General features: G+C 47.3%; 1 long non-coding RNA gene across 1 annotated transcript in view; it reads left to right on the plus strand.

The window, feature by feature from the left end:
- Positions 1-19,114: 19,114 nt before the first annotated feature.
- Positions 19,115-23,159, plus strand: part of LOC121274076 — a 31,607-nt gene continuing 27,562 nt past the window's right edge. Inside the window, exon 1 of the long non-coding RNA XR_005942166.1 lies at positions 19,115-19,246. This is a non-coding gene — a long non-coding RNA (uncharacterized LOC121274076). The remainder of the gene's footprint in view (positions 19,247-23,159) is intronic.

Raw genomic sequence — 23,159 nt, forward strand, 5'->3', positions numbered from 1 at the left:
GGTTTGGGGTGGTTTATATATAGAATAACAGATACCCGGGAGTGAGTTCCAGACTGGAATCTAATTGAGGGGTTCAGAGTGGTTTTTATATAGAATAACAGATACCCGGGAGTGAGTTACAGACTGGAATCTAATCGAGGGGTTCGGGGGGGTTATATATAAAATAACAGATACCCGGGAGTGAGGTACAGACTGGAATCTAATCAAGGGGTTCGGGTGGTTTATATATAAAATAACAGATACCCGGGAATGAGTTCCAGACTGGAATCTAATCGAGGGATTCAGGGTGGTTTATAAATGGAATAACAGATACCCGACAGTGTGTTACAGACTGGAATCTAATCGAGGGGTTTGGGGTGGTTTATATATAGAATAACAGATACTCGGGAGTGAGTTCCAGACTGGAATCTAATCGAGGGGTTTGGGGTGGCTTATATATAGAATAACAGATACCCGGGAGTGGGTTCCAGACTGGAATCTAATTGAGGGGTTCAGAGTGGTTTTTATATAGAATAACAGATACCCGGGAGTGAGTTACAGACTGGAATCTAATCGAGGGGTTCTGGGGGTTTATATATAAAATAACAGATACCCGGGAATGAGTTCCAGACTGGAATCTAGTCGAGGGGTTCGGGGTGGTTTATATATAAAATAACAGATACCCAGGAGTGAGTTACAGACTGGAATCTAATCGAGGGGTTCGGGGTGGTTTATCTATAGAATAACAGATACCCGGGAGTGAGTTACAGACTGGAATCTAATTGAGGGGTTCGGAGGGGTTTATATATAGAATAACAGTTACCCGCGAGTGAGTTACAGACTGGTGTCTAATCCATGGGTTCAGAGTGTTTTATATATAGAATAACAGATAACCCGGAGTGAGTTACAGACTGGAATCTAATCGAGGGGTTCGGGGGGTTTATATATACAATAACAGATTCCCGGGAGTGAGTTACAGACTGGAGTCTAATCCAGGGGTTCAGAGTGGTTTCTATATAGAATAACAGATACCTGGGAGTGAGCTGCAGACTGGAATCTAATCGAGGGGTTTGGGGTGGTTTATATATAGAATAGCAGATACCCGAGAGTGTGTTACAGACTGGAATCTAATCGAGGGGTTTGGGGTGGTTTATATATAGAATAGCAGATACCCGAGAGTGTGTTACAGACTGGAATCTAATCGAGGGGTTTGGGGTGGTTTATATATAGAATAACAGATACTCGGGAGTGAGTTCCAGACTGGAATCTAATCGAGGGGATCGGGGTGGTTTATATATAAAATAACAGATACTCGGGTGTGAGTTCCAGACTGGAATCTAATCGAGGGGTTCGGGGTGGTTTATATATAGAATAACAGATACCCAGGAGTGAGTTACAGACTGGAATCTAATCGAGGGGTTCGGGGTGGTTTATATATAGAATAACAGATACCCAGGAGTGAGTTACAGACTGGAATCTAATCGAGGGGTTCGGGGAGGTTTATATATACAATAACAGATAGCCGGGAGTGAGTTACAGACTGGAATCTAATCCAGGGGGTCAGAGTGGTTTATATATACAATAACAGATACCTGGGAGTGAGTTACAGACTAGAATCTAATTGAGGGGTTCAGAGTGGTTTATATATACAATAACAGATAGCCGGGAGTGAGTTACAGACTGGAATCTAACCGAGGGGTTCGGGGGGGTTTATCTATAGAATAACAGATACCCGGGAGTGAGTTACAGACTGGAATCTAATCGAGGGGTTCGTGTGGGTTTATCTATAGAATAACAGATACCCAGGAGTGAGTTACAGACTGGAATCTAATGGAGGGGTTCGGAGGGGTTTATATATAGAATAACAGATACCCGTGAGTGAGTTACAGACTGGAGTCTAATCCAGGGGTTCAGAGTGATTTATATATAGAATAACAGATACCCGGGAGTGAGTTACAGACTGGAATCTAATCGAGGGGTTCGGGGGGTTTATATATACAATAACAGATTCCCGGGAGTGAGTTACAGACTGGAGTCTAAGCCAGGGGTTCAGAGTGGTTTGTATATAGAAAAACAGATACCCGGGAGTGAGTTACAGACTGGAATCTAATCGAGGGGTTCAGAGTTGTTTATATATAGAATAACAGATTCCCGGGAGTGAGTTACAGACTGGAGTCTAATCCAGGGGTTCAGAGTGGTTTATATATAGAATAACAGATACCCGGGAGTGAGTTACAGACTGGAATCTAATCGAGGTGTTCGGGAGGTTTATATATAGAATAACAAATGTCCAGGAGTGAGTTACAGACTGGAATCTAATCGAGGGGTTCAGGGTGGTTTTTAAATGGAATAACAGGTACCCGAGAGTGAGTTACAGACTGGAATCTAATCGAGGGGTTTGGGGTGGCTTATATATAGAATAACAGATACCCGGGAGTGAGTTCCAGACTGGAATCTAATCGAGGTGTTCGGGAGGATTATATATAGAATAACAGATACCCGGGAGTGAGTTACAGACTGGAATCTAATCGAGGTGTTCGGGAGGTTTATATATAGAATAACAGATACCCGGGAGTGAGTTACAGACTGGAGTCTAATCGAGTTGTTCGGGAGGTTTATATATAGAATAACAAATGTCCGGGAGTGAGTTACAGACTGGAATCTAATCGAGGGGTTCAGGGTGGTTTATAAATGGAATAACAGATACTCGAGAGTGTGTTACAGACTGGAATCTAATCGAGGGTTTTGGGGTGGTTTATATATAGAATAACAGATACTCGGGAGTGAGTTCCAGACTGGAATCTAATCGAGGGGTTTGGGGTGGCTTATATATAGAATAACAGATACCCAGGAGTGAGTTCCAGACTGGAATCTAATTGAGGGGTTCAGAGTGGTTTTTATATAGAATAACAGATACCCGGGAGTGAGTTACAGACTGGAATCTAATCGAGGGGTTCTGGGGGTTTATATATAAAATAACAGATACCCGGGAGTGAGGTACAGACTGGAATCTAATCAAGGGGTTCGGATGGTTTATATATAAAATAACAGATACCCGGGAATGAGTTCCAGACTGGAATCTAGTCGAGGGGTTCAGGGTGGTTTATAAATGGAATAACAGATACCCGAGAGTGTGTTACAGACTGGAATCTAATCGAGGGGTTTGGGGTGGTTTATATATAGAATAACAGATACTCGGGAGTGAGTTCCAGACTGGAATCTAATCGAGGGGTTCGGGGTGGTTTATATATAAAATAACAGATACCCAGGAGTGAGTTACAGACTGGAATCTAATCGAGGGGTTCGGGGTGGTTTATCTATAGAATAACAGATACCCGGGAGTGAGTTACGGACTGGAATCTAATTGAGGGGTTCGGAGGGGTTTATATATAGAATAACAGTTACCCGGGAGTGAGTTACAGACTGGAGTCTAATCCAGGGGTTCGGAGTGTTTTATATATAGAATAACAGATACCCGGGAGTGAGTTACAGACTGGAATCTAATCGAGGTGCTCGCGAGGTTTATATATAGAATAACAAATGTCCGGGAGTGAGTTACAGACTGGAATCTAATCGAGGGGTTCAGGGTGGTTTATAAAAGGAATAACAGGTACCCGAGAGTGAGTTACAGACTGGAATCTAATCGAGGGGTTTGGGGTGGTTTATATATAGAATAACAGATACCCGGGAGTGAGTTCCAGACTGGAATCTAATTGAGGGGTTCAGAGTGGTTTTTATATAGAATAACAGATACCCGGGAGTGAGTTACAGACTGGAATCTAATCGAGGGGTTCGGGGGGGTTATATATAAAATAACAGATACCCGGGAGTGAGGTACAGACTGGAATCTAATCAAGGGGTTCGGGTGGTTTATATATAAAATAACAGATACCCGGGAATGAGTTCCAGACTGGAATCTAATCGAGGGATTCAGGGTGGTTTATAAATGGAATAACAGATACCCGACAGTGTGTTACAGACTGGAATCTAATCGAGGGGTTTGGGGTGGTTTATATATAGAATAACAGATACTCGGGAGTGAGTTCCAGACTGGAATCTAATCGAGGGGTTTGGGGTGGCTTATATATAGAATAACAGATACCCGGGAGTGGGTTCCAGACTGGAATCTAATTGAGGGGTTCAGAGTGGTTTTTATATAGAATAACAGATACCCGGGAGTGAGTTACAGACTGGAATCTAATCGAGGGGTTCTGGGGGTTTATATATAAAATAACAGATACCCGGGAATGAGTTCCAGACTGGAATCTAGTCGAGGGGTTCGGGGTGGTTTATATATAAAATAACAGATACCCAGGAGTGAGTTACAGACTGGAATCTAATCGAGGGGTTCGGGGTGGTTTATCTATAGAATAACAGATACCCGGGAGTGAGTTACAGACTGGAATCTAATTGAGGGGTTCGGAGGGGTTTATATATAGAATAACAGTTACCCGCGAGTGAGTTACAGACTGGTGTCTAATCCATGGGTTCAGAGTGTTTTATATATAGAATAACAGATAACCCGGAGTGAGTTACAGACTGGAATCTAATCGAGGGGTTCGGGGGGTTTATATATACAATAACAGATTCCCGGGAGTGAGTTACAGACTGGAGTCTAATCCAGGGGTTCAGAGTGGTTTCTATATAGAATAACAGATACCTGGGAGTGAGCTGCAGACTGGAATCTAATCGAGGGGTTTGGGGTGGTTTATATATAGAATAGCAGATACCCGAGAGTGTGTTACAGACTGGAATCTAATCGAGGGGTTTGGGGTGGTTTATATATAGAATAACAGATACTCGGGAGTGAGTTCCAGACTGGAATCTAATCGAGGGGATCGGGGTGGTTTATATATAAAATAACAGATACTCGGGTGTGAGTTCCAGACTGGAATCTAATCGAGGGGTTCGGGGTGGTTTATATATAGAATAACAGATACCCAGGAGTGAGTTACAGACTGGAATCTAATCGAGGGGTTCGGGGTGGTTTATATATAGAATAACAGATACCCAGGAGTGAGTTACAGACTGGAATCTAATCCAGGGGTTCAGGGTGGTTTATATATGGAATAACAGATACTCGGGAGTGAGTTACAGACTGGAATCTAATCGAGGGGTTCGGGGAGGTTTATATATACAATAACAGATAGCCGGGAGTGAGTTACAGACTGGAATCTAATCCAGGGGTTCAGAGTGGTTTATATATACAATAACAGATACCCGGGAGTGAGTTACAGACTAGAATCTAATTGAGGGGTTCAGAGTGGTTTATATATACAATAACAGATAGCCGGGAGTGAGTTACAGACTGGAATCTAACCGAGGGGTTCGGGGGTGTTTATCTATAGAATAACAGATACCCGGGAGTGAGTTACAGACTGGAATCTAATCGAGGGGTTCGTGGGGGTTTATCTATAGAATAACAGATACCCAGGAGTGAGTTACAGACTGGAATCTAATTGAGGGGTTCGGAGGGGTTTATATATAGAATAACAGATACCCGGGAGTGAGTTACAGACTGGAGTCTAATCCAGGGGTTCAGAGTGATTTATATATAGAATAACAGATACCCGGGAGTGAGTTACAGACTGGAATCTAATCGAGGGGTTCGGGGGGTTTATATATACAATAACAGATTCCCGGGAGTGAGTTACAGACTGGAGTCTAATCCAGGGGTTCAGAGTGGTTTGTATATAGAATAACAGATACCCGGGAGTGAGTTACAGACTGGAATCTAATCGAGGGGTTCAGAGTGGTTTATATATAGAATAACAGATTCCCGGGAGTGAGTTACAGACTGGAGTCTAATCCAGGGGTTCAGAGTGGTTTGTATATAGAATAACAGATACCCGGGAGTGAGTTACAGACTGGAATCTAATCGAGGGGTTCAGAGTGGTTTATATATAGAATAACAGATACCCGTGAGTGAGTTACAGACTGGAGTCTAATCCAGGGGTTCAGAGTGATTTATATATAGAATAACAGATACCCGGGAGTGAGTTACAGACTGGAATCTAATCGAGGGGTTCGGGGGGTTTATATATGCAATAACAGATTCCCGGGAGTGAGTTACAGACTGGAGTCTAAGCCAGGGGTTCAGAGTGGTTTGTATATAGAAAAACAGATACCCGGGAGTGAGTTACAGACTGGAATCTAATCGAGGGGTTCAGAGTTGTTTATATATAGAATAACAGATTCCCGGGAGTGAGTTACAGACTGGAGTCTAATCCAGGGGTTCAGAGTGGTTTATATATAGAATAACAGATACCCGGGAGTGAGTTACAGACTGGAATCTAATCGAGGTGTTCGGGAGGTTTATATATAGAATAACAAATGTCCAGGAGTGAGTTACAGACTGGAATCTAATCGAGGGGTTCAGGGTGGTTTTTAAATGGAATAACAGGTACCCGAGAGTGAGTTACAGACTGGAATCTAATCGAGGGGTTTGGGGTGGCTTATATATAGAATAACAGATACCCGGGAGTGAGTTCCAGACTGGAATCTAATCGAGGTGTTCGGGAGGATTATATATAGAATAACAGATACCCGGGAGTGAGTTACAGACTGGAATCTAATCGAGGTGTTCGGGAGGTTTATATATAGAATAACAGATACCCGGGAGTGAGTTACAGACTGGAGTCTAATCGAGTTGTTCGGGAGGTTTATATATAGAATAACAAATGTCCGGGAGTGAGTTACAGACTGGAATCTAATCGAGGGGTTCAGGGTGGTTTATAAATGGAATAACAGGTACCCGGGAGTGAGTTCCAGACTGGAATCTAATTGAGGGGTTCAGAGTGGTTTTTATATAGAATAACAGATACCCGGGAGTGAGTTACAGACTGGAATCTAATCGAGGGGTTCGGGGGGGTTATATATAAAATAACAGATACCCGGGAGTGAGGTACAGACTGGAATCTAATCAAGGGGTTCGGGTGGTTTATATATAAAATAACAGATACCCGGGAATGAGTTCCAGACTGGAATCTAATCGAGGGATTCAGGGTGGTTTATAAATGGAATAACAGATACCCGACAGTGTGTTACAGACTGGAATCTAATCGAGGGGTTTGGGGTGGTTTATATATAGAATAACAGATACTCGGGAGTGAGTTCCAGACTGGAATCTAATCGAGGGGTTTGGGGTGGCTTATATATAGAATAACAGATACCCGGGAGTGGGTTCCAGACTGGAATCTAATTGAGGGGTTCAGAGTGGTTTTTATATAGAATAACAGATACCCGGGAGTGAGTTACAGACTGGAATCTAATCGAGGGGTTCTGGGGGTTTATATATAAAATAACAGATACCCGGGAATGAGTTCCAGACTGGAATCTAGTCGAGGGGTTCGGGGTGGTTTATATATAAAATAACAGATACCCAGGAGTGAGTTACAGACTGGAATCTAATCGAGGGGTTCGGGGTGGTTTATCTATAGAATAACAGATACCCGGGAGTGAGTTACAGACTGGAATCTAATTGAGGGGTTCGGAGGGGTTTATATATAGAATAACAGTTACCCGCGAGTGAGTTACAGACTGGTGTCTAATCCATGGGTTCAGAGTGTTTTATATATAGAATAACAGATAACCCGGAGTGAGTTACAGACTGGAATCTAATCGAGGGGTTCGGGGGGTTTATATATACAATAACAGATTCCCGGGAGTGAGTTACAGACTGGAGTCTAATCCAGGGGTTCAGAGTGGTTTCTATATAGAATAACAGATACCTGGGAGTGAGCTGCAGACTGGAATCTAATCGAGGGGTTTGGGCTGGTTTATATATAGAATAGCAGATACCCGAGAGTGTGTTACAGACTGGAATCTAATCGAGGGGTTTGGGGTGGTTTATATATAGAATAACAGATACTCGGGAGTGAGTTCCAGACTGGAATCTAATCGAGGGGATCGGGGTGGTTTATATATAAAATAACAGATACTCGGGTGTGAGTTCCAGACTGGAATCTAATCGAGGGGTTCGGGGTGGTTTATATATAGAATAACAGATACCCAGGAGTGAGTTACAGACTGGAATCTAATCGAGGGGTTCGGGGTGGTTTATATATAGAATAACAGATACCCAGGAGTGAGTTACAGACTGGAATCTAATCCAGGGGTTCAGGGTGGTTTATATATGGAATAACAGATACTCGGGAGTGAGTTACAGACTGGAATCTAATCGAGGGGTTCGGGGAGGTTTATATATACAATAACAGATAGCCGGGAGTGAGTTACAGACTGGAATCTAATCCAGGGGTTCAGAGTGGTTTATATATACAATAACAGATACCCGGGAGTGAGTTACAGACTAGAATCTAATTGAGGGGTTCAGAGTGGTTTATATATACAATAACAGATAGCCGGGAGTGAGTTACAGACTGGAATCTAACCGAGGGGTTCGGGGGTGTTTATCTATAGAATAACAGATACCCGGGAGTGAGTTACAGACTGGAATCTAATCGAGGGGTTCGTGGGGGTTTATCTATAGAATAACAGATACCCAGGAGTGAGTTACAGACTGGAATCTAATTGAGGGGTTCGGAGGGGTTTATATATAGAATAACAGATACCCGGGAGTGAGTTACAGACTGGAGTCTAATCCAGGGGTTCAGAGTGATTTATATATAGAATAACAGATACCCGGGAGTGAGTTACAGACTGGAATCTAATCGAGGGGTTCGGGGGGTTTATATATACAATAACAGATTCCCGGGAGTGAGTTACAGACTGGAGTCTAATCCAGGGGTTCAGAGTGGTTTGTATATAGAATAACAGATACCCGGGAGTGAGTTACAGACTGGAATCTAATCGAGGGGTTCAGAGTGGTTTATATATAGAATAACAGATTCCCGGGAGTGAGTTACAGACTGGAGTCTAATCCAGGGGTTCAGAGTGGTTTGTATATAGAATAACAGATACCCGGGAGTGAGTTACAGACTGGAATCTAATCGAGGGGTTCAGAGTGGTTTATATATAGAATAACAGATACCCGTGAGTGAGTTACAGACTGGAGTCTAATCCAGGGGTTCAGAGTGATTTATATATAGAATAACAGATACCCGGGAGTGAGTTACAGACTGGAATCTAATCGAGGGGTTCGGGGGGTTTATATATGCAATAACAGATTCCCGGGAGTGAGTTACAGACTGGAGTCTAAGCCAGGGGTTCAGAGTGGTTTGTATATAGAAAAACAGATACCCGGGAGTGAGTTACAGACTGGAATCTAATCGAGGGGTTCAGAGTTGTTTATATATAGAATAACAGATTCCCGGGAGTGAGTTACAGACTGGAGTCTAATCCAGGGGTTCAGAGTGGTTTATATATAGAATAACAGATACCCGGGAGTGAGTTACAGACTGGAATCTAATCGAGGTGTTCGGGAGGTTTATATATAGAATAACAAATGTCCAGGAGTGAGTTACAGACTGGAATCTAATCGAGGGGTTCAGGGTGGTTTTTAAATGGAATAACAGGTACCCGAGAGTGAGTTACAGACTGGAATCTAATCGAGGGGTTGGGGGTGGCTTATATATAGAATAACAGATACCCGGGAGTGAGTTCCAGACTGGAATCTAATCGAGGTGTTCGGGAGGATTATATATAGAATAACAGATACCCGGGAGTGAGTTACAGACTGGAATCTAATCGAGGTGTTCGGGAGGTTTATATATAGAATAACAGATACCCGGGAGTGAGTTACAGACTGGAGTCTAATCGAGTTGTTCGGGAGGTTTATATATAGAATAACAAATGTCCGGGAGTGAGTTACAGACTGGAATCTAATCGAGGGGTTCAGGGTGGTTTATAAATGGAATAACAGGTACCCGAGAGTGCGTTACAGACTGGAATCTAATCGAGGGGTTCAGGGTGGTTTATAAATGGAATAACAGATACTCGAGAGTGTGTTACAGACTGGAATCTAATCGAGGGTTTTGGGGTGGTTTATATATAGAATAACAGATACTCGGGAGTGAGTTCCAGACTGGAATCTAATCGAGGGGTTTGGGGTGGCTTATATATAGAATAACAGATACCCGGGAGTGAGTTCCAGACTGGAATCTAATTGAGGGGTTCAGAGTGGTTTTTATATAGAATAACAGATACCCGGGAGTGAGTTACAGACTGGAATCTAATCGAGGGGTTCTGGGGGTTTATATATAAAATAACAGATACCCGGGAGTGAGGTACAGACTGGAATCTAATCAAGGGGTTCGGATGGTTTATATATAAAATAACAGATACCCGGGAATGAGTTCCAGACTGGAATCTAGTCGAGGGGTTCAGGGTGGTTTATAAATGGAATAACAGATACCCGAGAGTGTGTTACAGACTGGAATCTAATCGAGGGGTTTGGGGTGGTTTATATATAGAATAACAGATACTCGGGAGTGAGTTCCAGACTGGAATCTAATCGAGGGGTTCGGGGTGGTTTATATATAAAATAACAGATACCCAGGAGTGAGTTACAGACTGGAATCTAATCGAGGGGTTCGGGGTGGTTTATCTATAGAATAACAGATACCCGGGAGTGAGTTACAGACTGGAATCTAATTGAGGGGTTCGGAGGGGTTTATATATAGAATAACAGTTACCCGGGAGTGAGTTACAGACTGGAGTCTAATCCAGGGGTTCGGAGTGTTTTATATATAGAATAACAGATACCCGGGAGTGAGTTACAGACTGGAATCTAATCGAGGTGCTCGGGAGGTTTATATATAGAATAACAAATGTCCGGGAGTGAGTTACAGACTGGAATCTAATCGAGGGGTTCAGGGTGGTTTATAAAAGGAATAACAGGTACCCGAGAGTGAGTTACAGACTGGAATCTAATCGAGGGGTTTGGGGTGGTTTATATATAGAATAACAGATACCCGGGAGTGAGTTCCAGACTGGAATCTAATTGAGGGGTTCAGAGTGGTTTTTATATAGAATAACAGATACCCGGGAGTGAGTTACAGACTGGAATCTAATCGAGGGGTTCGGGGGGGTTATATATAAAATAACAGATACCCGGGAGTGAGGTACAGACTGGAATCTAATCAAGGGGTTCGGGTGGTTTATATATAAAATAACAGATACCCGGGAATGAGTTCCAGACTGGAATCTAATCGAGGGATTCAGGGTGGTTTATAAATGGAATAACAGATACCCGACAGTGTGTTACAGACTGGAATCTAATCGAGGGGTTTGGGGTGGTTTATATATAGAATAACAGATACTCGGGAGTGAGTTCCAGACTGGAATCTAATCGAGGGGTTTGGGGTGGCTTATATATAGAATAACAGATACCCGGGAGTGGGTTCCAGACTGGAATCTAATTGAGGGGTTCAGAGTGGTTTTTATATAGAATAACAGATACCCGGGAGTGAGTTACAGACTGGAATCTAATCGAGGGGTTCTGTGGGTTTATATATAAAATAACAGATACCCGGGAATGAGTTCCAGACTGGAATCTAGTCGAGGGGTTCGGGGTGGTTTATATATAAAATAACAGATACCCAGGAGTGAGTTACAGACTGGAATCTAATCGAGGGGTTCGGGGTGGTTTATCTATAGAATAACAGATACCCGGGAGTGAGTTACAGACTGGAATCTAATTGAGGGGTTCGGAGGGGTTTATATATAGAATAACAGTTACCCGCGAGTGAGTTACAGACTGGTGTCTAATCCATGGGTTCAGAGTGTTTTATATATAGAATAACAGATAACCCGGAGTGAGTTACAGACTGGAATCTAATCGAGGGGTTCGGGGGGTTTATATATACAATAACAGATTCCCGGGAGTGAGTTACAGACTGGAGTCTAATCCAGGGGTTCAGAGTGGTTTCTATATAGAATAACAGATACCTGGGAGTGAGCTGCAGACTGGAATCTAATCGAGGGGTTTGGGCTGGTTTATATATAGAATAGCAGATACCCGAGAGTGTGTTACAGACTGGAATCTAATCGAGGGGTTTGGGGTGGTTTATATATAGAATAACAGATACTCGGGAGTGAGTTCCAGACTGGAATCTAATCGAGGGGATCGGGGTGGTTTATATATAAAATAACAGATACTCGGGTGTGAGTTCCAGACTGGAATCTAATCGAGGGGTTCGGGGTGGTTTATATATAGAATAACAGATACCCAGGAGTGAGTTACAGACTGGAATCTAATCGAGGGGTTCGGGGTGGTTTATATATAGAATAACAGATACCCAGGAGTGAGTTACAGACTGGAATCTAATCCAGGGGTTCAGGGTGGTTTATATATGGAATAACAGATACTCGGGAGTGAGTTACAGACTGGAATCTAATCGAGGGGTTCGGGGAGGTTTATATATACAATAACAGATAGCCGGGAGTGAGTTACAGACTGGAATCTAATCCAGGGGTTCAGAGTGGTTTATATATACAATAACAGATACCCGGGAGTGAGTTACAGACTAGAATCTAATTGAGGGGTTCAGAGTGGTTTATATATACAATAACAGATAGCCGGGAGTGAGTTACAGACTGGAATCTAACCGAGGGGTTCGGGGGTGTTTATCTATAGAATAACAGATACCCGGGAGTGAGTTACAGACTGGAATCTAATCGAGGGGTTCGTGGGGGTTTATCTATAGAATAACAGATACCCAGGAGTGAGTTACAGACTGGAATCTAATTGAGGGGTTCGGAGGGGTTTATATATAGAATAACAGATACCCGGGAGTGAGTTACAGACTGGAGTCTAATCCAGGGGTTCAGAGTGATTTATATATAGAATAACAGATACCCGGGAGTGAGTTACAGACTGGAATCTAATCGAGGGGTTCGGGGGGTTTATATATACAATAACAGATTCCCGGGAGTGAGTTACAGACTGGAGTCTAATCCAGGGGTTCAGAGTGGTTTGTATATAGAATAACAGATACCCGGGAGTGAGTTACAGACTGGAATCTAATCGAGGGGTTCAGAGTGGTTTATATATAGAAAAACAGATTCCCGGGAGTGAGTTACAGACTGGAGTCTAATCCAGGGGTTCAGAGTGGTTTGTATATAGAATAACAGATACCCGGGAGTGAGTTACAGACTGGAATCTAATCGAGGGGTTCAGAGTGGTTTATATATAGAATAACAGATTCCCGGGAGTGAGTTACAGACTGGAGTCTAATCCAGGGGTTCAGAGTGGTTTATATATAGAATAACAGATACCCGGGAGTGAGTTACAGACTGGAATCTAATCGAGGGGTTCAGGTGACGGTGCTGAATTAACCCTTTAATACAATCGCACAGCACAGTCCGGTAAACATGGAGATGGGCGACGTCTCAGTTTGTGATTCAGCCCCCAGTTGTTGGGTCTCTGTTAGCCTGTTTCTGGGATTCAGCAATATTGTATTTTCCCTGCTCTCCAAACTTATCGTTTCTTATTCCTCTCCTGTTCATCGTGAGGTCCGAACATTGTCCTTTATTCATGGCCTCTGATCCCCATCAGTAACCATTTTGGCATGAGCTGAGTCGGACTCTCTATCTCTCTCTCTCTATCACAAACACACACACACACACACACACACACAGAAAGGTTCATTGCCCTGGGTGGTATTCTCCAGACAGAGAGGTCAAAGGAGCAGACTCGCAGACTCCCCTGGGAGCTGAAATACTCAGCGCTCATACGTTACACAGCCGAGTGCCTGCTTGGCGATTAGCACTCGCTCCCCTCTCCATCCTACCCACACGCAACCCTCCCCCACTCTCTCGCCTCCCAATTGAAATGCTCCATCCTGCACAGTCTGCACCACCCGCCCATTCCAGAGAGGGCAACTAAGGTCACCGCCTGTCTGACACACGCCCACAACACATGGCAATATAAGATCAGACTCTTAAAGGTACAGGCTACCTTGCAAACTACAGCCCTCCCCCTCTCGTAACCTCGTCCAGCCCCTAAACTCTCCCTATCTCTGTAAACTCCTCCACCTCCTACAGCCCTCCCTATCTCTGTAGCCTCCTCCAGCACCTACAACCCTCCCTAACTCTGTAACCTCCTCCAGCCCCTACAACCCTCCCTATCTCTGTAACCTCCTCCAGCCCCTACAACCTCCCTATCCCTGTATCATCCTCCAGCCTCTCAGAGCCTCCCTATCTCTATTACCTCTTCCAACCCCTCAAAACCTCCTCTAGCTCTGTAACCTCCTCCAGTTCCTACAACAGTCCCTACCTCTGTAACCTCTTCATGCTCCCATAACCCTCCCTATCCCTGTAACCTCCTCCAGCCCCTTCATCTCTTTCTATCTCCATAACCCCCTAGAACCCTCCCTACTTCTGTAACCTCCTCCAGTCGGAAAGTCTTCCTATCTCTACAACTTCATCCAGCCCCTGCAACTCTCCCTATCTCTGTAAACCCCTCCAGCCCCTACAACCCTCCCTACCTCTGTAACCTCCTCCAGTCGGAAAGTCTTCCTATCTCTACAACTTCATCCAGCCTCTGCAACTCTCCCTATCTCTGTAACCCCCTCCAGCCCCTAAAACCCTCCCTATCTCTGTAACCTCCTCCAGCCCCCTACAACCTTCCCTATCTCTATCCTCCTCATGCCCCTACATATGTCCCTATATCTGTAACCTATATCAGCACCTGCAACACTCCCTTTCTCTCTATCTCCACCAGCCCCTACAACCCTCCCTATCTCTGTAACACCCTCCAGTCACTACAACCCTCCCTATCTCTATTACCTCTTCCAACCCCTCAAAACCTCCTCTAGCTCTGTAACCTCCTCCAGTTCCTACAACAGTCCCTACCTCTGTAACCTCTTCATGCTCCCATAACCCTCCCTATCCCTGTAACCTCCTCCAGCCCCTTCATCTCTTTCTATCTCCATAACCCCCTAGAACCCTCCCTACTTCTGTAACCTCCTCCAGTCGGAAAGTCTTCCTATCTCTACAACTTCATCCAGCCCCTGCAACTCTCCCTATCTCTGTAACCCCCTCCAGCCCCTACAACCCTCCCTACCTCTGTAACCTCCTCCAGTCGGAAAGTCTTCCTATCTCTACAACTTCATCCAGCCTCTGCAACTCTCCCTATCTCTGTAACTCCCTCCAGCCCCTAAAACCCTCCCTATCTCTGTAACCTCCTCCAGCCCCCTACAACCTTCCCTATCTCTATCCTCCTCATGCCCCTACATATGTCCCTATATCTGTAACCTATATCAGCACCTGCAACACTCCCTTTCTCTCTATCTCCACCAGCCCCTACAACCCTCCCTATCTCTGTAACACCCTCCAGTCACTACAACCCTCCCTATCTCTGTAACCTCCTCCACCTCTCAGGAACCCTCACTATTTCTGTATCCTTCTCCATCCCTACAACCTTCCCTATCTCTGTAACCTCCTCCAGCTCCTAAACTCTCCCTATCTCTGTAACCTCCTCCAGCCCCGACAACCCTCTCTATCTCTGTAACCTCCTCCAGCCCCTACAACCCTCCCTATCTCTGTAACCTCCTCCAGCCCCTACAACCCTCCCTATCTCCAATCTCCTCCAGCCCCTACAGCACTCCCTATGCCTATAACCTCCTTCAGTCCCGAGAACTGGCCCCATCTCTGTAACCTCCTCCAGTCACTACAACCCTCCCTATCTCTGTAACCTCCTGCAGCCCCTACAACCCTCCCTATCTCTGTAACCTCCTCCAGCCCCTACAACCCTCCCTATCTCTGTAACCTTCTGCAGCCCCTACAACCCTCCCTATCTCTGTAACCCCTCCAGCCCCTACAACTCTCCCTTTCTCTGGCACCTCCTCCAGCCCCTACAACCCTCCCTATCTCTGTAACCTCCTCCAGTTCCTGCAAACCTCCCTTTCTCTGTAATCTTCTTCATCACCATAGGATATACAACACAGAAACAGGCCATTTGGCCCATCTGGTTCATGCTCCACTCATCCCCCTCCCATATTCCTCACGCCTTAAATCCACTATTGTGACCCTCTATTCCCTTCCCTCTCATGCATTGTCGGAGGCTCAGTACCTAGGGAGTGCAGCACTGTCAGAGGTGCCTTATTTTCTTTGAGATATTAAACGAAGCTCCGTCTGAACATCAGGTGGGTCTAATGATTGCACAGCCATTGTGTTTGTGTGTGTGTCCGTGTGTGTGTATCCATGTCCGTCTGTGTGTGTGTCCACGTGTGTGTGTGTACACGTGTGTGTGTGTCCACACGTGTGTGTGTGTATCCACGTGTCCGTGTGTGTGTCCACGTGTCCATGTATGTGTGTGTGTCCACGTGTGTCTGTCCGTGTGTATGTGTCCCCGTGTGTGCATGTGTGTGCGTGTGCGTGCGTGTGTCTGTGTCCGTGTGTTTGTGTGTGTGTGTGTGTGGCCATGTGTGTGTGTGTGTGTCCACGTGTATGAGTGTGCCCGCGTGTGTGTGTGTGTCCATGTGTCCACACGTGTGTGTGTCCGTCCGTGTTTGTGTGTCCGTGTGTCCGTATGTGTGTGTGTGTGTGTCCATGTGTGTGTCCGTGTGTGTGTGTGTGGGTGTGTCCATGTGTGTCCACGTGTGTGTGTCCATGTGTCCACGTGTGTGTGTGTGTGTGTCTGTGTGTCCGTGTGTGTGTGTGTCTGTCTGTGTGTCCATGTGTGTGTGTGGGTGTGTCCGTGTGTGTCCACGTGCGTGTGTCCATGTGTGTGTGTGTCTGTGTGTCCATGTGTGTCCGTGTGTCCGTGTGTGGGTGTGTCCATGTGTGTCCACGTGTGTGTGACCGTGTGTGTGTCCGTGTGTCCACGTGTGTGTGTGTCTGTGTATGTGTGTCCGTGTGTCCACGTGTTTGTGTGTGTGTCCGTGTGTGTGTGTGTGTGTGTCCGTGTGTGTCAGTGTGTATGTGTGTGTGTGTGTGTGTGTGTGTCCACGTGTGTCTGTCCATGTGTGTGTGTGTGTGTCCCTGTGTGTGCATGTGTGTGTCTGTGTCCATGTGTGTTTGTGTGTGTGTGTGTGTGTGGCCATGTGTGTGTGTGTGTGTGTCCACGTGTATGCGTGTGCCCGCGCGTGTGTGTGTGTGTCCATGTGTGTGTGAACCGTATCCACGTGTGTGTGTGTGTGTGTGTCCATGTGTGTCTACGTGTATGTGTGTCCGTGTGTGTGTGTGTCCATGTGTCCACATGTGTGTGTGTCCGTCTGTGTGTGTGTGTCCGTGTGTCCGTATGTGTGTGTGTGTGTGTGTCTGTGTGTGTGTCCGTGTGTCCATGTGTGTGTGTGGGTGTGTGTCCATGTGTGTCCACGTGTGTGTGTCCGTGTGTGTGTCCATGTGTCCACGTGTGTGTGTGTGTGTCTGTGTGTGTCCACGTGTGTGTGTCCGTGTGTGTGTGTGTGTCCGTGTGTGTGTGTGTCCGTGTGTGTGTGTGTGTGTGTGTCTGTCTGTGTGTCTGTGTGTGTGTGTGGGTGTGTCCGTGTGTGTCCACATGTGTGTGTGTATGTGTGTATGTCCGTGTGTGGGTGTGTCCATGTGTGTCCATGTGTTGTGTGACCGTGTGTGTGTCCGTGTGTCTACGTGTGTGTGTGTCCGTGTGTCCACGTGTTTGTGTGTGTGTCCGTGTGTGTGTGTGTGTCTGCGTGTCCGCGTGTGTGTGTGTCCGTGGGTGTTCGTGTGTGTGTGTGTCCGTGTGTGTGTCCGTGTGTCCGTGTGTGTGGGTGTGTCCATGTGTGTCCACGTGTGTGTGTCCGTGTGTGTGTCCGTGTGTCCACGTGTGTGTGTGTGTGTCCGTGTGGGTGTGTCCGTGTGTCCACGTGTTTGTGTGTGTGTCCGTGTGTGTGTGTGTGTGTGTGTGTGTGTGTGTGTGTGTGTGTGTGTCCGTGCGTGTGTGTGTGTCCGTGTATGTCCGTGTGTCCTTGTGTGTGCGTGTGTGTGTGTGTGTGTCCGTGTGTGTCCACGTGTGTGTGTGTGTCCGTGTGTGTCCACGTGTGTGTGTGTGTGTCCACATGTCCACTTGTGTGTGCGTGTGAGTGGCAAGCGCTAAGGGGTTAATGGCAGCTCTAATTTTAATTGGAAGTGGGCCCAGGATTCTGTACAACTGTTCCTTTTCTGTGTGAGAGACTTCAGGCACTCCCTAAAACTCCCAGGGCACTGTGCGACAGTCCAAACTCCTATTTCTCTCTCTCTCTCTATCTCTCTCTCTCTCTCTTTCCCTCTCTCCCTCTCTCTCACATCTTGCTCTTGCTCCCACCGTCTCATTCCCGCACAGATCATGGCCACGGTAGGAGGGTGGGGGGGGGGGGGGGGGGTGTTGGTGGTGGGGGGGCGTGGGGTGGTGGGGGTGGGGGGGGTGGGTAAGTTCCTCTGTTAAGCGCGGTGTCCACAGAACGGGATCGAGACCTGGGCGAATGTCGGCGCCTGTCCTATTGGTGAAGCAACGAAATTCAGAGCGTTTTGCTTCAACACAGGGGCTGTAGTGAGTGGGAGATTCCATCTCGGTCGTTCCTGGCCAGCAAGAGGCAGCCATCCTGGTAACTGTGCACGCAGGAGGTTGTTGGGGGGGTGGGGGTGGGTGGTGCAGCTGCGGATGTCGAAGAGAACACGGGCTCATGGTTAGAAAATACCCCCTCTCTGTCTCTCTCGCTGTCTCCCTTTTTCCCTTTCTCTCTCTGTCTCGCTGCTCGATCAGACTCTTGGCAGGCCCAGGCTTCCCTGGCATCAAGCGTTGGGCCATTTTCCCAGTGTTGGTTGGGGTGCGTTCAGCCCTGGCGGTAACTGGCACCATCTTCCGTCATCCCTGTGGGAATCACAGGCCCCGTGGCAGGGTATTCACCAACGCCCCCCCCACCCCCACCCGCTCTGTCAGACAAGGTCCGTTGTTTTTCTCAAGACCCATGGGATCCGAAATAAAAATTCTTCCTTTGGCGTAATGGGGCCCATGTTGGTCAACAGAAGAATCCCCTGCCTAGCACCAGCAATCCCCCAACTCCCCCCCACCCCCACCCCCCCTGAACTCCGCAAGTGTCCACCATGGACCCCTTCAGGGCTGTCCAAAATGTTGCCCGAACCTTTATAGGACGAAACTTGGCAAGGGGAGGGGAACTGTGCGGGAGGGAGAATAACTCTCCACTGCTCGTGAATCATCTCCAGTTGCTCGCATGAGATTTCTCAACCCTACCAAGACAGCGCGAGAGTGAGAGAGGGAGAGAGAGAGAGAGAGAGAGCAGTGTTTAAATCTTTTCTTCGCTTCTGACATTTTCTCTCTCTCTCTCTCTCTCTCTCTCTGTGTGTCTCTCCCTTGGACAATGCTTGGCAGCCAGTCCTAGTCCTGGATAGCATCCAAAGGCGTTTGTGGGTGAGATAATGATTTATTTTTAAACTTTTTGAAGAAAAGAAATGGCTTTGAGGGATTCCGGTTCCTCCAAAGTGCTGCCGGAGCGTTTGGAGGAACCAGGGCCTTTGATTGCTCCTAGGTCAATGCAAGAGAGCCTGGGGAGAGGTGAGAGAAGCAAGGCCACCCTCCTGGAGATCAGGCACGGAGTGTGTGTGCGTGTGCGTGTGTGTGTGGCTGTGAAAGGCTGCACACGGCCCAGTCATTATCCCTCCCTTTGTTCACTCCAGCCTCCACTATCCCAATGCTCTCCGGCCCGGCCCCTCATCTCCCGCCCTCCTGCTCTTCAGAGTCAGCTCTTCCGAGCCTCATCTGCCCCAGGGTCCTCATTCGAGCCAGGTCCCGTTTACCGTCACCCTCCTGTCGCTCGCTGACCCACTCCGGCTCCCAGTCCGGTAAAGCCTCCATTTTAAAATTCTCATCTGTGCTTTCAAATCCCTCCACAGCCCCTCCCTATCTCTGTAACCTCCTCCACACCCTACAACCTTCCTTATCTCTGTAAACTCCTCCAGACCCTACAACCCTCCCTATCTCTGTAACCTCCTCCACACCCTACAACCCTCCTTATCTCTGTAACCTCCTCCAGACCCTACAACCCTCCCTATCTCTGTAACCTCCTCCACACCCTACAACCCTCCTTATCTCTGTAACCTCCTCCAGACCCTACAACCCTATCTCTGTAACCTCCTCCAGCCCCTACAACACTCCCTATCTCTGTAACCTCCTCCACACCCTACAACCCTCCTTATCTCTGTAACCTCCTCCAGACCCTGCAACCCAATCTCTGTAACCTTCTCCAGACCCTACAACCCTCCCTATCTCTGTAACCCCCTACACCTACTTCAACCCTCCCTATCTCTGTAACCTCCTCGAGACCCAACAACCCTCCCTATCTCTGTAACCTCCTCCAGTCCCTACAACCCTCCCTATCTCTGTAACCTCCTCCAGTCCCTACAATCCTCCGTATCTCTGTAACCTCCTCCAGCCCCTACAACCCTCCCTATCTCTGTAACCTCCTCCAGCCGCTACAACCCTCCCTATCACTGTAGCCTCCTCCAGTCCCTACAATACTCCCTATCTCTGTAACCTCCTCCAGCCCCTACAACCCTCCCTATCTCTGTAACCTCCTCCAGCCCCTACAACCCTCCCTATCTCTGTGACCTCCTCCAACTCCTACAAACCTCTCTATCTCTGTAACCTGCTCCATATCCTATAACCCTTCCTATCTCTGTAACCCCCTCCAGCCCCACGACCCTCTCTATCTCTGTAACCTCCTCCAACCCCACAACCCTCCTTATCTCTGTAACCTCCTCTAGCCCCTACAACCCTATCTCTGTAACCTCCTCCAGACCCTACACCCCTCCCTATCTCTGTCACCCCCTCCAGCTCCTACAACGCTCCCTATCTCTGTAACCTCCTCCACACCCTACAACTCTCCCTATCTCTGTAAACCCCTCCAGACCCTACACCCCTCCCTATCTCTATAACCTCCTCCAGACCCTACAGCACACCCTATCTCTGTAACCTCCTCCAGCCCTACAACCCTCCCTATCACTGTAACCTCCTCCAGTCCCTACAACACTCCCTATCTCTGTAACCTCCTCCAGACCCAACAACCCTCCCTATCTCTGGAACCTCTTCCAGCACCTACAGCCCTCCCTATCTCTGTAACGTCCTCCAGACCCTACACCCCTCCCTATCTCTGTAACCCCCTCCAGCTCCTACAACCCTCCCTATCTCTGTAACCTCCTCCACACCCTACTACCCTCCCTTTCTCTGTAACCTCCTCCAGCTCCTACAACCCTCTCTATCTCTGTAACCTGCTCCATATCCTATAACCCTCCCTATCTCTGTAACCTCCTCCAGCCCCTACAACACTCCCTATCTCTGTAACCCCCTCCAGCTCCTACAACTCTCTCTATCTCTGTAGCCTCCTGCAACCCCACAACCTTCCTTATCTCTGTAACCTCCTCCAGCCCCAACAACCCTCCCTATCTCTATAACCTTCTCCAGATCCTACAACCCTCCCTATCTCTGTAACCTCCTCCAGCCCCTACAACTCTATCTCTGTAACCTCCTCTAGACACTACACCCCTCCCTATCTCTGTAACCCCCTCCAGCCTCTACAACCCCCTCCATCTCTAACCTCCTCCAGACCCTGCAATCCTCCCTATCTCTGTAAACTCCTCCAGCTCCTACAGCCCTCCCTGTCTCTATAACCTCCTCCAGCCCCTACAACCCTATCTCTGTAACCTCTTCCAGACCCTACACCCCTCCCTATCTCTGTAACCTCTTCCCGCTCCTACAACCCTGTATCTCTGTAACCTCCTCCACACCCTACAACCCTCCCTTTCTTTATAAACTCCTCCACACCCTACTAGCCTCCCTATCTCTGTAACCTCCTCCAGCTCCTACAACCCTCTCTATCTCTGTAACCTCCTCCAGCCCCTACAATCCTCCCTATTTCTTTAGCCTCCTCCAGACCCTATACTCCTCCCTACCTCTGTAACCCCCTTCAGCTCTTACAACCCTCCCTATCTCTGTAACCTCCTCCAAACCCTACAATCCTCCCTTTCTCTGTAACCTCCACCAGCTCCTACAACCCTCCCTATCTCTGTAACCTCCTCCAGCCCCTACAACCCTCCCTTTCTCTGTAGCCCCCTCCAGCCCCTACAACCCTCCCTATCTCTGTAACCTCCTCCAGCTCCTACAACCCTCCCTATCTCTGTAAACTCCTCCAACCCCTACAATCCTCCCTATCTCTGTAACCCCTTCCAACCCCAACAACCCTCTGAGATCTCTGCGCTCCTCCAATTCTGGCCTCTTGGTCACTCCTCGATTCCCATCGCTCCACCATTGGTGGCAGTGCCTTCAGCTGCCTGGGGCCCTGAGCTCTGGAATTCCCTCCCTCAACCTCTCCACCTCTCTCTCTCTTCTACTTCAAGACACTCCTTAAAAACCAACCTCTTTGGCTGAGCTTCTCGTCGTCCATTGCTAATGTCTCCTTATGTGTCTCCGGGTCAACCATTTTCTGTTTTACACTCTTGTGAATGGCCTTGGGGATGTTTTACTGTGTGAAAGGCACAGATTAATGTTGGTTATTGTTATTACTAGTTACAGACATCAGTGAGGAAGGTCTCTGGTGGAGTAGTGGAGTTATGAGACTGAGGGCAGTACCTCGAGCACTGAACTCCAAAGGTTCTGAGTGGGGGTGGATGGGGTTGGAGGGGGGAAGGGGAATGAATAATTAGCACTGGCTTCCAGTTGGTGGGCTATTGGACACCAGGTATCGTAGAATGGAATCATTGAATAGTTGAAGCCCAGAAAGAGGCCATTCAGCCCTTTGTCTCTGTGCCATCTCTCTGTAAGAGCAACTGAAGCTAGTCCTGCTCTCCCCGCCCTCTGCCTGTAACCCTGCCCGTTCTTCTATTTGAGCCAATGATCCAATTCCCTTTTAAAACCCTCGATTGACCCTGCCTCCCCCCACACTCTCGAGCCATGCATTGCAGATCCTAACCACTCGCCGCATGAAAAAGTTTCTCCTCATGTCTCCGTTGCTTCTTTTACCAACCACCTTAAATCAGCGTCCCTCTGGTCCTCGGTCCTTCCACCAATTGGGAACAGTTTCTACCTCCCCACACTGCCTGGACCGCTCATGATTTTGATGTATCAAATATCCTCAACCTTCTCTTCTCCAAGCAGGAGAGTCCCAACTTCTCCAATCTACCCAAGTCACTGAAGTTCCTCATCCCTGGACCCATTCTTGTGAATCTGTTCCGGATTCTCTCTCACCCCTTCACATCCTTCCGAAAGCGCGGAGTCCACTGGACACTATACTCCAGCTGAGACCAAACCAGTGATTTATATACGTTTAACA

This window comes from Carcharodon carcharias (genome assembly GCF_017639515.1).
Source record: "Carcharodon carcharias isolate sCarCar2 chromosome 29 unlocalized genomic scaffold, sCarCar2.pri SUPER_29_unloc_26, whole genome shotgun sequence".
Taxonomy (NCBI): Eukaryota; Metazoa; Chordata; class Chondrichthyes; order Lamniformes; family Lamnidae; genus Carcharodon; species Carcharodon carcharias.